The sequence below is a fragment of the Saimiri boliviensis genome, chromosome 21 (genome assembly GCF_048565385.1).
Source record: "Saimiri boliviensis isolate mSaiBol1 chromosome 21, mSaiBol1.pri, whole genome shotgun sequence".
NCBI classification, from domain to species: domain Eukaryota; kingdom Metazoa; phylum Chordata; class Mammalia; order Primates; family Cebidae; genus Saimiri; species Saimiri boliviensis.
In genome coordinates this window covers 27,317,700-27,333,528 of record NC_133469.1, presented here as the reverse complement: position 1 = coordinate 27,333,528, position 15,829 = coordinate 27,317,700, and positions in this window count along the sequence as shown.

The window sequence follows — 15,829 nt, the reverse complement described above, 5'->3', positions numbered from 1 at the left end:
GAGGAAGAGGGAAGTTAGGGGCGGAAAGGGAGGGTGGGCGGGTAGAGGCTGGTGGCCAATGGGCAGGCGCCAAGATTGAGCACGTGGCGGTTGTTGTGGCTGCGGTAGCGGCGCGGGAGAACGTGTGGCCAATCAGGAATTGGTCACTTCGCGGCTTTTTAGGAGAGGACCAATAGTGAGGATCCACGACACCCCGGGGGCAGGGCTAAGATCGTAGGGTTGGTGGCGCAAAGACCGGAGCAGGCGATTCAAAACCGGAAGGGGTGGGTGTGGCGGCGGGGGCGGGGCAGGGAGTGGGGCGGCCCTGACAGTGCTGGCCCGCCTCCAGCTCGCTAACGACCTAGCCTCCACGTTCTCCTTGCTGCGAACCCAGGACGGGCCCACCTAACCCACAGCAGGGAGGCGTTCGGGTACGTGTCCAAACCTTCCCGAACGTCCAAGTCCCCACTCAAATGTGCCGGCTCCTGTCAGGGGTCTTCCCGGGTGCCCACGGAAGGAGAGGCTGGACTCGGGGATTGAAACCCCGGGTGGGGCTCGACGGTTGAGAGGCATCAGAGCGAGTGGACGAGGAGAGGGCTTCAGTATTTTTGTGGAAAAGAGAAATTTTATTCATTTATTCAACAGTTTGCTAAACAACCGTATGTCCATCACTGTTCTAGATGCTGGGGATACGACATCCAGCAGAAGACACTGTCCCTTAGGGTCCAGCCAGGAGGCAGTCGATACAATGAGCTAGTGCTGACACTAGATGAAAATATTCCCAAGTGAGGGGTCGGGCCACGTGGGGGTCCGCAGTGCTAGGTGGGTGACCTGGGATGCCTCTGGGAAGATGTGAAGTTTGACTGTCCCTTTACAAAGATCCCTGTGTCCATTAGGATGGTGACTGTGAAAAGCAAAACAATAAAGTAAGTGTTGGTGAGGATATGGAGAAATCGGAACCCTGGTGCACCATTGATGGGAATATAAAATGGTTAATCTGCTGTGCAAAACAATATGACCATTACTCAGAAAGTTAAAAATACAATTATTGTATGATCCAGCAATGCTACTTGTGGGTACATATCCAAAGAATAAACAGCAGGGACTTGAACAGATGTTCATACAACTGTGTTCATGGCCCCATTATTCACAATAGCCAAAAGGCAGAAGCAGCTCACGGGTTCAGCCACTGATGTGATAGGCAAAATATGGTGAATACATGTAGTATAATACGAATCAACCTTAAAGGAGTGGAAGTCTGGTCTATGATGCAGCATGGATGACCCATGAAGACATATGCTCAGTGACAACACCAGTCACAAGGCTGTATGCGGTGGCTCGAGCCGGTAATCCCAGCATTTTGGGAGGCCAAGGCAGGTGGATCACAAGGTCAGGAGTTCAAGACCAGTCTGGCTAACATGGTGAAACTCTGTCTCTACTAAAAATACAAAAATTAGCCAGACGTGGTGGCCTGTGCCTGTAATCCCAGCTACTCAGGAGTACGTAAGGCCTCTTCCATGTATGGGAGGTTGAGGCAGGAGAATCACTTGAACCTGGGAGGCAGAGGTTTCAGTGAGCTGAGATCATGCCATTGTACTCCAGCCTGGGTGACAGAGTGAGACTGTCTCAAAAGAAAAAAAAAGTCACAAAAAGACAAATACTGAATGGTTCCACTTATGTGAGAGGGGAACAGGGAGTTGTTTAATGAGCGCAAGTTTCAGTTTGAGAAGATGAAAATGTTCTGGAGGTGGATGTTGGGGATGGTTGCCTAAGAATGTTTAATACCACTGAACTGAACACTTAAAAATAGTTTGGACAAATTTTATGTTGTCTAAACTTAAAAAAAAAAAAACAAAAACCTCTGTGTCTGCTGTTAGGGTAGAGGATTGCCAGAGAAATCCACGAGCGAGGGGTGGGGGGTGATGACTTGGAGAGGGTGGAACCGGCAGGATGAGGAGGGGTGTGTGGGTTTGCCTACAGATGGGACAGGGCCGTGAGAGGGGCGTCCAAGTGGATTCAGAGGCCTGAGCCACAGAGTGGAGGGATGGTGGTGGTCTTTTGAGTTGAAGAGCTCATGGGGAGAAGGTGAGGGGGATGGAGGCTACCGTTACGGCTTCATTGAATTTGAGGCATCTGCATGACATCGCTTGGAAAAATCTGAGTGTGATGTTGGGGTAGAGGTTGGAGCAGACAGTCCAAATGTGGGTGCCGTCATCAGTAGATCAATGGCATTTGCAGCTTTGGGCACGTGTGAGATGCTCAGGGGCCAATGGAGAAAAGAGGCCAGGCCTGGGCAGCCGGATGCAGCCCCAGCTGGGGAGGCCGAGGGAGGCTGAGCCAGGAAAGGGCTTCAGGAGCCAGGCAGTGACAATCAGGGAGACGTGGCCGGGGAAGGGACTGTGAGTTGCAGCTATGCCAAGGCTCCTGCTAACCAGGATAACGGCAGGCAGGAGGGAGAGGAAGGCAGGCAAATGGATGAGACTTCACGGGCAAGGGGAGTGCAGCCTTGGAGGGAAACGTGGAATACAAGGGATGCTTTGGACAGGGCCCTGAGGTGCCCCGAGGAGCCTGGAACTGTCAAGAGGGAGGACTGGCTGAGAAGGTTCTCAGGTGCATCCCAAGAGCATGAGGGTCCCACGGGGCGAGGAGAGGGGTTCCCTGGGGAGTGGGGTGAGACCAGTGCCTGATGAGAGTGGGTTCAGGAGCCTTCCTCCCTGCTCTGGAGGGGACAGCGAGAGCCTGGGGTGCTGGAGGGTGGGGCATTTGCTTCAGGAGTGAGGAGAAGGTCTGGCCTCATACGGCAGGGGTTGAACCGAGGCGCTCAGGGGTTGGGGGCTGGGGGCAGGCTGAGTGGACCCCCACAGACAGCCTTCGTTTTCCAACAAAGCAGGCTAAGGTCATGCTGGAAGCAGGCCAGGCAGAGCAGATCCCACCCTGGCAGCCGCACTGTGCGGCAGGGCGGGGACCCAGGGCCTCTGACGCCAGGGCGGGCGCCCGGCGGGCACAAAGGAGCCAGTGCAGGAGGTCGGGTTTCATGTCAGCGTGGGGAAGGGGAGGTATTCCTCCTCCAGGCACTTAGCAGGCGCTGGCTGGCCCTCAACTCAGGGTCAGGCTGGGGTTAACAGGAGGGGCCACCATTGCCGACAGGGGTGTCTGTCTCCCCTTCGATTGGGGGCCCGATAAGGCAGGCGCCCAGATTGGGGGCTGAGAAGCACATTCCTGGGAGGCCAGTGCTGGGAGGGAGCCTGGCGGGACATCCAGGGAGCAGCGGCTGGGTCCACTGCAGAGGCTCCCTTTCCAGAGCCCCAGGATAGCCTCACATGGGGAAACTGAGGCACATAAGGACGCAGAACAGTGCCTGGGGCAGACCTCCATTCTTTCTTGTCCAGTCTGAGGCCCAGCGCAGACTGCTCTGGAAACACCAGGTCCACTTCTCCTTGGACCCTTAAGCCCCTCCAGATAATTCTTTATATAGAGAAGCCCTGGGCATCCCAAGTTCCCAGGTCTTAGAGAGGCAGGCTGTGCCTTACACTGACATCAGGGTGGCAGACCCGCCGGCTGGGCCAGCCTCCTTTCTCCTGTGCTGAGGACAGTGGGTGGGCGGTGGTCCCTCAGAAAGGTGACAATGGTCTCTGCTCCCCATGCCACCTCCCTGGAGTTGTGACCCTTGCAGCTGACAGAGGACCCCTAGATCTGTTTGCCTGTAGGCAGGATAGCAGCCTCCGCATGCTCTCCCCACCCAGCTTTCCCCCTCGCCAGCTTCACACACGAGGAGGGCTGTCCTCAGCCCCCAAGCCTCGAGTCAGCTCTGTACCCACAGCCCCAGGTTGCGCTTTTTTTCCCCCTAGAGACAGGGTCTTGCTCTGTTGCCCAGAATAGTGGTGTGATCACAGTTCACTGTAGCCTCAACCTTTTGGGCTCAAGTGATCCTCCCACCTCAGCCTCCCGAGTAGCTGGGATGACAGCGTATGCCACCATGCCCCGCTAATTGTTGATTTTTTGTAGAGATGTGTTGCCCAGGCTGGTCTCAAACTCCTGTCCTCAAAGAATCCTCCCTGGGACTCCCAGAGCCCTGGGATTACAGGCGTGAGCCACCGTGCTCGGCCCCTGTGTCACACTCGATGCTCCCGCAGAACTCTCTAGTCCTTTCGCTTCTCTCCTGTGCCTCACCACCACCACTAACGCTGATTCAGGCCTCAGGTTCTCTCCTCTAACATTGTCCCAACTCTCTGGACTATTCATTCTGTTAGAAAGAGGAAAGGCCGGGCATGGTGACTCATGCATGTAATTCCAGCACTTTGGGAGGCCGAAGCAGGCGGATCACCTGAGGTTGGGAGTTCGAGACCAGCTTGACCAACATGGATAAACCCCGTCTCTACTGAAAATACAAAATTAGCTGGGTATAGTGGCACATACCTGTAGCACCAGCTACTCCGGAGGCTGAGGCAGGAGAATCACTTGAAACCAGAAGGCAGAGGTTGCAGTGAGCGGAGATTGAGCCACTGTACTCCAGCCTGGGCAACAAGAGCAAAACTCGAGTCTCAAAATAAATAAATAAATAAATAAATAAATAAATAAATAAATAAATAAAACAAATAAATAATATAAAATACTTTAAAAGAGAGAGAGAAGAAGGCTGGGTGCAGTGGCTCACACCACAAAGTAATTGTAGCACTTTGGGAAGCCAAGGAAGGTGGATTGCCTGAGCTTAGGAGTTCAGGACCAGCCTGGGCACCAAAGAGAAACCCCAGCTCTACAAAAATTACAAAAATTACAAAAATTAGCCAGGCGTGGTGGCGCATGCCTGTAGTCCCAACTGGGAAGTGGTGAAGAGCTGGGGGGCTGAGGTGGGAGGCTCACTTGAGCCTGGAAGGTTGAGGCTGCAGTGAGCAGAGATCGCACCACCGCACTCCAGCCTGGGTGACAGAATGAGAACTCAACTCAAAAAATTTTTTAAAAAAGAAATATTTCTTGGCTGGGTGCATTAGCTCATGCCTGTAATCCCCACACTTTGGGAGGCTGAAGTCGGCAGATCACCTGAGGTCAAGAGTTGGAGACCAGCCTGACCAACATGGTGAAACACTGTTTCTACTAAAGATACAAAAATTAGCCAGGCGTGGTGGCACACGCCTGTAATCCCAGCTACTCAGGAGGCTGAGGCACGAGAATCGCCTGAACCCCAGGGGTGGAGGTTGCAGTCAGCCAAGATCGCATCATTGCACTCCAGCCTGGGTGACAGAACAAGACTCTGTCTCTAAAAAATAAAAAAATAGCCGGGCGCGGTGGCTCAAGGCTGTAATCCCAGCACTTTGGGAGGCCGAGGCGGGTGGATCATGAGGTCGAGAGATCGAGACCATCCTGGTCAACATGGTGAAACCCCGTCTCTACTAAAAATACAAAAAATTAGCTGGGCATGGTGGCTCGTGCCTGTAATCCCAGCTACTCAGGAGGCTGAGGCAGGAGAACTGCTTGAACCCAGGAGGCGGAGGTTGCGGTGAGCCGAGATCGCGCCATTGCACTCCAGCCTGGGTAACAAGAGCGAAACTCCGCCTCAAAAAAAAAAAAAATAAAATAAATAAAATAAAATAAATATGTTATTTAAAAGCAAAACAAATACAAATTTAAAAAAAGAGAGAGAGAGGAAGAGAAGAGGGCAAAAGTGCCCCCTACTCCAGGAAGCCTCCCTGATCACCTTCAAAGGGACAGAGCTCACCTGTCTTCTATCAGAGTCCCGAGCACTTAATGTTTTAAATATATTTTATTCCAAAGGCAGTCCATGCCGTCATAACTAACCACAAGAATCAGAAACAAACTGAATGTTTGTGAACCTGCTGGTGCAGCTGTATTTTCTTCTTGATGACACACAGGGCCTCTTGCGGGCCCTGAGCACTTGTCCATCAGGGGACTTTCCAGAGGGACTGTGAGCATGGGGCCCACCCGCTTCCAGCACAGGGACCCCTGCAATTGCTGTGAGTAGGTTTCCAGCCAACCCCTCGCAGAAGCAGCTGTGTCCCCTTAGCCCTTCCTGTCTGGGCCACGGGCTATTTTTAGCACTGAATCCGGAACCCACACAGCGTGGCCGGAACATAAGAACAACAAAGCATCCAGGTGGGTCGTGTCAGGCTGCAGAGGGAGCAGCCTGGGCCTGGCCCTCCGAACCTGGTAGCAGAATCTGGACTTTCCAGGAATAAGCCGGTCTCTGGGTGGGACTGGGGAGGGAGGAAGCAGAATGGGACAGACGATGAATTGCATTAGCCAGACCAGGATAAGGGGAAGGCCCGTGCAAAGGCCCTGAGGTAGGTGGGAGAGAGGCAGAGAGAGCAGAGGAGAGACGGTAAAGGGGGCAAGGAAGAAGAGTTGCTTGTGATGGGAGGGAGGAGCGGGGCCAGGCCGGGCGGGGGTGTGTTGGCTGTGGTCTCTGTCCTAATCAAATGAGCAGGGGAGGGGGGCAGTGGCCTGCAATGGCTCACAGTAACAGCGAGTGAGCGGAAGGGTCAGGATGGCTGAAGCCATAGGCCTTGGTGAATGCTTGGCAATGGGGGTGAAGGTAGGAGGGCTCCTGGCCTGTCCTGCTTGGGGGACAGTGAGCCCCTCTCGGGTGGAGACATCGGTGAATACCCAGTGAGGAAGGGAGGTGAGCTTGGGGTGCCGTGGGGTGGAAGCCCTCTCTGGTCCAGTCCTCCCAGCTCCCTCCCTTCTGTGGCCCTGGCCATGCCTGCTTCGTGCAGAAGATCTGCAGTGGTCCACACGATGCCTGCTGGCCCTGGTGACTGTTGCAGGGCTGGCACAGGCAGGGGGCTTGGTCACCAGGGCCACTTGAGAAGACAGAGACCTGGCCTCCAGGGCTGGAACTGCAGCCTCGGGGCTGGCCTTGTGACCTGGCCACTCCCTTCCCTCTCTGGTTCGCAGTGTCCTTGTCTGTGAGATGGGGGTCAGAAGGGTCCATGTGTAGTGTCTCTTTCAGCTCTGAGGTTGTACTCTGATCTATGATAGGGGTGTCAGAGATTTCTGGGTGGAAGCCCCATAACAGACACGGCTGGCTTCCCCATCCAAGGCCCATCTCTGCTACGTATGCGTGAATGCGTGAATGCCAGCGAGCAAGAGCGCAGCGACAGAGGAACCCGGAGGGCCCCCTGCCAGTCCTCTGCGCTGGATCTGTTCCTCGCTGTCTCCTCTCAGCCAGGAGCTCTCGGGGGCCTGTTGTCAGGAACAGCCACAGAGGTCTGCAGGGCCGGGGAGGGAGTCGCTACTGTTGCCCTTCTTCTGCAGGAGCTCAGCTTCTGGCCAGGGGACCAAGAAGGGAGTGGAAACGCACTGGTGAGTGGTCCGGGGGGCTGCGGGGCAAGGCTCCTGATGAGGACAGGAGGAGAAGGGGATGTGCTAGGCAGGGAGAAAGGCTTGAGCAAAAGTGGGGAGGCTGGAATGGACCCATGTGCTGCTCATAAACTAGGCAAGGACCTGTGGAGTGCGGGAGAGAATAGGTGCTCGGTGATCTCCAGCCAGATCGCACCATGGCTTTTACTAAACTCACTGAAACCTCACCACCACCTGATGAAGTAGGTTACCATTATAGATGAGAAAATTGGCTCAGAGAGGCTAAGTAACCTGCCTGAGGACACACAGCTAAAGAGGCACAAAATCAGTGGGGTGCCAGTCCTGGCTTTGCCATCATGCGGGGTGATGGAAGGGACCCATGTGGAGTAAGTGAGCTATCCCTGGCCCCTTCGCTGGGGTACAGGGAAGTGAGGGGCATCACCAACCAGCTAACACTGTGCAGCCCCAGGCCCTTCTCCAGCTCTGGTTTGGAGTTGAGACCTTTTTGCAGCCTCCAGGCTCCCAGGGAGTGTCTCCAACGTGAGACTCCACTCGTGAGCTGCGTCCCTGCTGTCTGGGCCAGCGTCACTGTCTCTGACCCTTCATGACCGGATGAAACTGTCCTCGTTCAGCCCCAGCTGCCGGACCTGCCCGAGCCTGTGTCCTGACTGTCGTGACCCAGAGCACCAGAGCAGTTGCCAGGAATTCCCACTTCCTGCTGTGGCTGCTGCCAGAATGTCAAAGCCACCTCCGGCCAAGCAGCCCAGACCTCCAGAGCGTCTGGCGGGGGCCTCCCCCTCCCCCGCCCCAGCTATTTTCAGGCTCAGCGCTGTGGGCGGTGTTTTGGGAGAAGCAGATTATCTGTTTGGCAGAGTGAGCCGAATCGCAGGGCCAGGGATGTGAGTTCACAGAGGCAGAACCTGAGACACAGCTCTGTCTTCGACTTCGAAAAAGCCGGGAGGAGTGGTGTGTGGCTGTAGTCCCAGCGGAGGCAGGACCGCTTGAGCCCAGCAGTTCGAGGCCGGCCCCGGGCAATAGCGTGACACCCCCTCTCTACAAAAACAAAACTAATCTTTAGAGACTGGGGCCACCACTCTGGAAGCCCCTGCCCAGGACCCGTGACTCAGAGCCAGGGTCAGGTGGAAGGAGAGGCTCAGAAAGACCCGGGTTCGCCCCACCTCCCACCTGGCTTGCACCCACCGACAGCCCCACCAAGCAGTCAGCCCCTGCTCCCCACGCCAGGTGACTGTCCAGATGCTGGGATGGGAGGCTCCTAACAGTGGGTTGGGATGAGAACCCAGGTGACCCCATCCTCTCACAGTGACACTCCCAGAGCCCCTGCCTCCACATCATCCTCCAGACACTCTCCCAGCCCAATGCCCTTCACCTTCGTGAGGTTGAGGGGCCTCTTTAAGAAAACGAATGCAAAACCACAAAGGCAGGGTTAGATTGCAAAGTGGGTATTTATTTATGGCAATGCAGACAACTAACAAATTCATAAAAGTTGAGAAATATCACTCAAATCAGAAAGTCCAGAAGATCCCTGCCCACCTTGCTCAGAAGCCTGTGTCTAAATGGCCTGCCCTGTCTGGTTCAGGTAGGGGTACTGGTAAAAGAACCAGTGTGCACCCCAGCACTTTGGGAGGCTGAGGTGGAGGGATCATGAGGTCAAGAGATCCAGACCATCCTGGCCAACATGGTGAAAACCCATCTCTACTAAAAATACAAAAAACTGGCTGGGCGTGGTGTTGGGCGCCTGTAATCCCAGCTACTCAGGAGACTGAGGCAGGAGAATCGCTTGAACCCCGCAGGCAGAGAGGTTGCAGTGAGCTGAGATGGTACCATTGCACTGCAGCCTGGGTAACAAGGGTGAAACTGTGTCTCAAAAAAAAAAAAAAAAAAGAACCAGTGTGCACTAGCCAAGCTCTTGTGTGTCCCCTCTGCACGGAAGAGGAAACTGAGGCTGCGGCCTGGAGAGGGCTTTCATGAAGTGCTGAGGGCAGACGCAGGAAGGTGCTCATGTTCCTCTGCTTGCAGAAGGTGGTGCAGCCACAGGGGACTGGCTGCTTTGGTATCTCCCCACCCGCTTCCAAGAGGTCCTGCTTAGAGGTCCCCCTTCGCCCCAAGGAATGCAGGCGTCAGTGCTTCAGGCTCTGGCCTAACCACCATCACCACCTCCCAGGCCCCCACTCTTCCCCTCCAGATGTGGGCACAGCTGTATTTTTAGAACAGCCGACCACGAGGACATTCTTTCCTTCTAATTAAAATGGCTTCACATCTCTCATCTGCAATCGGCCCCATTGTTCAGTCCTCAAATATCAAAGGGTGGTCAGGAGGGGCCGCCTCTGCTGGTTGTGGGTTTGGGGTTTGTTTTCTTTCTTTGTCTTTGAACCATTAAGCTGGAAATGAGACCCAGAACCTGAGTGAATGCCAGCTCTGAGGAGGAGGACTTTGGGTAGTTTGCAGGACCTGCTTCTCTGCACCCCTGCACCCTGTCCCCAACTTTGGGATTGTCCAGCTAGGCCACAGCCCCCAGCACACCTGTCTAGGTTAGAGTCTGTCTGGGACAACGGGGGATCAAAAAAGGCCCTGTGGTGGTGGCTCACGCCTGTAAGCAAAGTGCTTTGGGAGGCCAAGGAGGGTAGATCACCTGAGGTCGGGAGTTCAAGACCAGCCTGGCCAACATGGTGAAACCCTGTCTCTACTAAAAATGTAAAAATTAGCCGAGCATGGTGGCTCATGCCTGTAATCCCAGCTACTGGGGAGCCTGAAGCAGGAGAATCACTTGAACCGGGAGGCGGAGGCTTCGGTGATATCACGCCCCCTAACCTCTGCCCCCTGCCCCACAGGAGGCTCCTGGTGTGGGATGGAGATGCCCGCCCAAGTGTGGGGAATAGGAAAGGCTGCAGGGGAAATGGCCTCTGAGTAGCCTTGAACGGCATTGCACACAGCGCTCTCAATTCCACTGACAGATGAGGAAACCGAGGCTGGGAGAGGCCAACAGGCTGGCCCAGAGCTGCTCAGCCCATTAGTAGTGAGGTGCTCGGGGATGCTCGGTCCCCACAGCCCGCCGTGGGCCCGGCCCTGCAGCATCACTCAGCCCCAGCGATGACCTAGGTCTGCTGCTGCCTGAGCCTTGGCTGCAGGTGGAAGGCACGTGTCCCACCCCGCACGGAGCAGTGAGGAGAGCCACGCAGGCGGGCCGAGGCCGGGTGGGGCTGGCATCCGGCTTCTCAGCTCCCCAGGGTCCTGGCCCCCCACCCCCTCGGCCCCGCGCGGCTGGGTGTGAGGAAGACACCGAAGTGAGATCGCACGTGGCGGGTGGCTCGGGCTGCAGGGCCGGAGCTTGCAATCCGGGACAACGGCCAGGACTGGAGCGCCCAAAGGCTGAGGGGCAGGGAGGGCGAGGCAGAAAGGGGTGGCTCCCGCGACGAAGTGCCACCCGGCGTGGCTTGAGCGCAGGCCTCCTTTGTTTCACCGCCACCCCTGAGCTTTCTTGGGGTCGCCGGCGATCGCGGGTGCCGGGTCCCGCAGATCCCGGGCTCTGTCGCCCCCTCGCGGCCGGAGCCGGTCTGGGCGGCGTCGGGGAGGAACGGAACGGGGGCGGGGCCGGGGAGCGCCCAGCCCATTCATTCCGCAAGGGCCTGGAGAAGTCTCGGTCCGGAGGAGGAATCCCTGGGACGCCCCAGACGCCGGGCCCCGCCTCCCTAAGCCCGAGGAATGGGCATTTTCTAAGACAGTCCAGGGCCGCGGAGGCGCCCTGCTAGAAGAGCCGGTGGGCTCCGCGATGGGGTGCGGGCCGGGTGGGAGTCAGCATCACCAACGGGCTTCGCTGGATTGCTTATTTTATTTTATTTTATTTTATTTTATTTATTTATTTTTTTTTTTTGAGACGGAGTTTTTGCTCTTGTTACCCAGGATGGAGTGCAATGGCGCGATCTCGGCTCACCGCAACCTCCGCCTCCTGGGTTCAGGCAATTCTCCTGCCTCAGCCTCCTGAGTAGCTGGGATTACAGGCACGCGCCACCATGCCCAGCTAATTTTTTGTATTTTTAGTAGAGACGGGGTTTCACCATGTTGACCAGGATGGTCTCGATCTCTTGACCTCGTGATCCACCCACCTCGGCCTCCCAAAGTGCTGGGATTACAGGCTTGAGCCACCGCGCCCGGCTGGATTGCTTATTTTTATGTATTTATTTTCATGAGGTTTGGCCCTGCTGTTGGGGTGAGGTCCGTGGGGGGCCCCAGCCTGAGGGTCAGCCGGGCTGGCCTTGGCAATGTGGGGAAGACCAGCTCTGCCAGCCGGGTTGTAGGGCTGCTGCGGGCACGGGCTTGGACTTGCAGAGCCTCAGGGACTCCCCCTGTAAAAGAGGCTGACACCCACGTGTGGGTAGTTGCACCTGGCGCTGCACGGGGCGGATGCAAGCACCAGGCTGCTACAAATACAACTATGACTTTCACATGCTGAAGGTTAAACTTCTCCAGTCAATGTTTGCTCAGGCGAAACCTCGAGCTTCCTGGCCAAAGGATAATAATTAATGGCTGGAGAGCCCACACTTGGGGCCCTGTCTCCAACGGATGGGGGTGGCTTTAGGGTATCCAAGAGGCATTTCAGGGAGAATCAAGGGGCCACCAGATACTATAACGGTGGCCAGGTCAGGGTCCAGTCTGTCACGGTCTTGGATTGAAGATTAAACCCAGTTCTAAAATTGGGACTTGTCCCCAGGTTCACCCCCCGGCTTTTACTATATACTGTATTCCCACACACATTAGGTGCGGTTTTGTATGTTTCCAAACAATATATGGGCATAATAATAATGTATGTGTCTTTCTGCAACTTTGTTCATGCAGCATTGTGATTCACGCATGTTGATATCCTTCCTCTAGGCTAGTCCACGGATTGTCACTAAGTGGTGTTCTCTTGTATTCCACAGCTTATTTCTCTGTGTGTGTGTGTGTGTGTGTGTGTGTGTGTGTTTTTTCCGATGATTGACATTTGGGTTGTTTGCAGTTTTCCTATGGTACAAACAATTCCAAATTTGTGAACAGTTCTTGAGCATGGGATTAAGAGTTTCTCCGAGGTAGCCGGGCGCGGTGGCTCAAGCCTGTAATCCCAGCACTTTGGGAGGCCGAGGCGGGTGGATCACGAGGTCAAGAGATCGAGACCATCCTGGTCAACATGGTGAAACCCCGTCTCTACTAGAAATACAAAAAATGAGCTGGGCATGGTGGCACGTGCCTGTAATCCCAGCTACTCAGGAGGCTGAGGCAGGAGAATTGCCTGAACCCAGGAGGCGGAGGTTGCGGTGAGCCGAGATCGCGCCATTGCACTCCAGCCTGGGTAACAATAGTGAAACTCCATCTTAAAAAAAAAAAAAAAAAAAAGAGTTTCTCCAAGATAAACCCAGAAGTGGAATTCCTGGGTGGGAGAGGAATGTGCACTTCAGCTTCCGCGATATGCCCCAATTGCTCTCCAGTCATTGCACTGCCTTACATTTTCTCTTTTCTTTTTTCTTTCTCTTTCTCTCTCCTTCCTTCCTTCCTTTTCCTTTTCTTTTTCGTTTCTTTTCTTTTCTTTTTTGAGATAGGATCTTACTCTGCTGCTCAGGCTGGAGTGCAGTGGTGTGAACGTGGCTCACTGCAGCCTTGACCTCCTGGGCTCAAGCGATTCTCCCACCTCAACCCCCTCAGTAGCTGGAACCACAGCTGCGTGGCATGCCACTGTGCCCAGCTAATTAAAAAATAATAAATTATAGAGACAGGGTCTCACCACATTGCCCAGGCTCGCCTGAAACTTAGCTTCAAATGGTCCTCCCATTTTGACCTCCTAAAGTTCTGGGATTACAGGCGTGAGCCACCACACCTAGTTCCAACTGACATTTTCATCAATAGTATATACATGTTCCAGCTGATCACCACCACCTCTTGGTATTGCCAGAATTAAGCTGTTAGTCTGTTGAGTGGGAACCAATATGCTGACGTGGATTTAATTTGCATTTCCTGATTACTAATGCAAGTACCTTTTAATTAGTTTTTTGGTCTCTTCAGTTTCCCCTCCTGTAAATTCCCTGTTCATTCATATATATATATATATATATATATATATTTTTTTTTTTTTTTTTTGGACACAGTCTCAGTCTGTAGCCCAGGCTGGACTGTAGTGTCACGATCTTGGGTCACTGCAACCTCTGCCTTCTGGGCTCAAGCAATCATCCTGCTTCAGCCTCATGAGTAGCTGGGACTACAGGCACAAGCTACCATGCCAAGCTAATTTTTTTTTGTATTTTTGGTAGAGATGGGGTTTAATTTTTTTGTATTTTTGGTAGAGATGGGGTTTTACTATGTTGCCCAGGCTGGTCTTAAACTCCTGAACTGAAGTGATCTGCCCCTCCTTGGCCTCCCAAAGTGCTGGGATTATAGGCATGAGCAACCACACCCCATCTGTTGGCCCATTTTCTTTTCTTTATTGGTATGTGGGTATTCTGTATACATTCTGAATACTAATATTTTGTTGGTCATATGTTGTAGATACCTTCTTTTACTTGGTAGCTTTAGGTTTCACCTTCAAATATATATATTTGAGGCAAAGTTTTGCTCTTGTTACCCAGGCTGGAGTGCAAAGGCTCGATCTCAGCTCATCACAACCTCCGCCTCCTGGATTAAAGCAATTCTCCTGCCTCAGCCTCCCGAGTAGCTGAGTTGGGATTACAGGCATATACTACCATACCTGGCTAATTTTGTGGCTTTAGTAGAGACAGGGTTTCTCCATGTTGGTGAGGCTGGTCTCGAACCCCCCACCTCAGGTGATCCACCTACCTCAGCCTCCCAAAGTGTTGGGATTACAGGCATGAGCCACTGCACCAGGCTCAAAATATATATTTTTTAAATTGAGACGTGGTCTATGTTGCTAGGGCTGGTATCGAACTTCTGAACTCAAGTGATCCTTTTACCTCAGCCTCCCAAAGTGCTAGGATTACAGGCTGGAGCCACCACACCCGGCCAGGTTTCACCTTTTCATGGCATCTTTTGTTTGTTTATTTGAGACAGGGTCTCTGCTATCCCAGTTGGAGTGCAGTGGTGTGATCACTCATTACTGCAGCCTCGACTTCCCCAGCTCAAACAATCCTCCCAGAGCCCCTCAGTCTCCTGGGTAGCTGGGACCACAGGCTCAAGCCATCATGCCCAGCTAATTTTTCGTGATTTTTGTACAGACGGGTTTTTGCCATGTTGCCCAGGTTTTCAAACTCCTGGGCTCAAGCAGTACACCCACCATGGCCTCCCAAATTACTTGGATTACAGGCGTAAACCACTGCACCTGGCCGATTAATGATGTCTTTTGACCCAGATTTTTAATTTTAATGAGGTTAAATCCTCATAAGAAATCTGCATGATTTATCCTTGCTTATCCTGAGTTATAAAAGTATTACATACTTCCTTTTTTTTTTTTTTTTTTTTTTTTTTGAGATAGAGTCTCCATCTGTCTCCCAGGCTGGAGTGCACTGGCGTTATCTTGGCTGCCTCCTGGGTTCAAATGATTCTCCTGCCTCAGCCTCCTGAGTAGCTAGGATTACAGGTGCTGGCCACCACGCCCAGCTAGTTTTTGTATTTTTAGTAGAGACGGGGTTTCACCATGTTGGCCAGGCTGGTCTGGAACTCCTGACCTCAGGTGATCCGCCCACCTCGGGCCTCCCAGAGTGCTGGGATTACAGGCGTGAGACACTGTGCTCGGCCTCCTAATTTTTTTAAAAATAGGATCTGGCTCTGTCACTCAGGCTTGAGGACAGTGGCACAATATTTTATATTTTTAGTAGAGATGGGGTTTCACTGTGTTGGCCAGGCTGGTCTCAAACTCCTGACCTCGTGATTAGTCCCCCCTTGGCCTCCCAAAGTGTTAGGATTACAGGCATGAAGCACCGTGCCCGGCCTTTACATTTTTTGATAGAGAGGAGGGTCTCCCCATGTTGCCCAGGCTGGTCTTGAGCTCACGGGCTCAAGTGATCCTTCTGCGTCAGTCTCCCAAAGTGCTGGGATTACAGGTGCGAGCTACTGTGGCCAGCCTAAAATGTTTCAAGTTTGGTTTTTGCATTAGGTTTGTGTGTACCTGGAATGACTTTTGAATATGGGGTGAGACAGAGGTCCAGTTTCGTTTTCCCCCACATCATCAGTTGTGCTAGTGCTATTTACCCTGACACTTTCCACTTATTTTTTAAGGGGGAAAAGGCAACGGTTGTTTTGAAAAAAATTAACCTATCTAAATAAAATATCAGCAATTGAAACTAACAATGTATTAATATTAATATTTTTTATTAATAATTGTTTTTGAGATGGAGTCTTGCTCTGTTGCCAGGCTGCAGTGCAGAGGCACGATCTCTGCTCACTGCAATCTCTGCCTCCCAGGTTCAAGCTATTCCCCTGCCTCAGCCTCCTGAGCAGCTGTGACTACAGGTATGCACCACCACGCCCGGCTAATTTTTTTGTATTTTAGTAGAGATGGGCTTTCACCATGGCCAAGATTGTCTTCATCTCCTGACCTCAT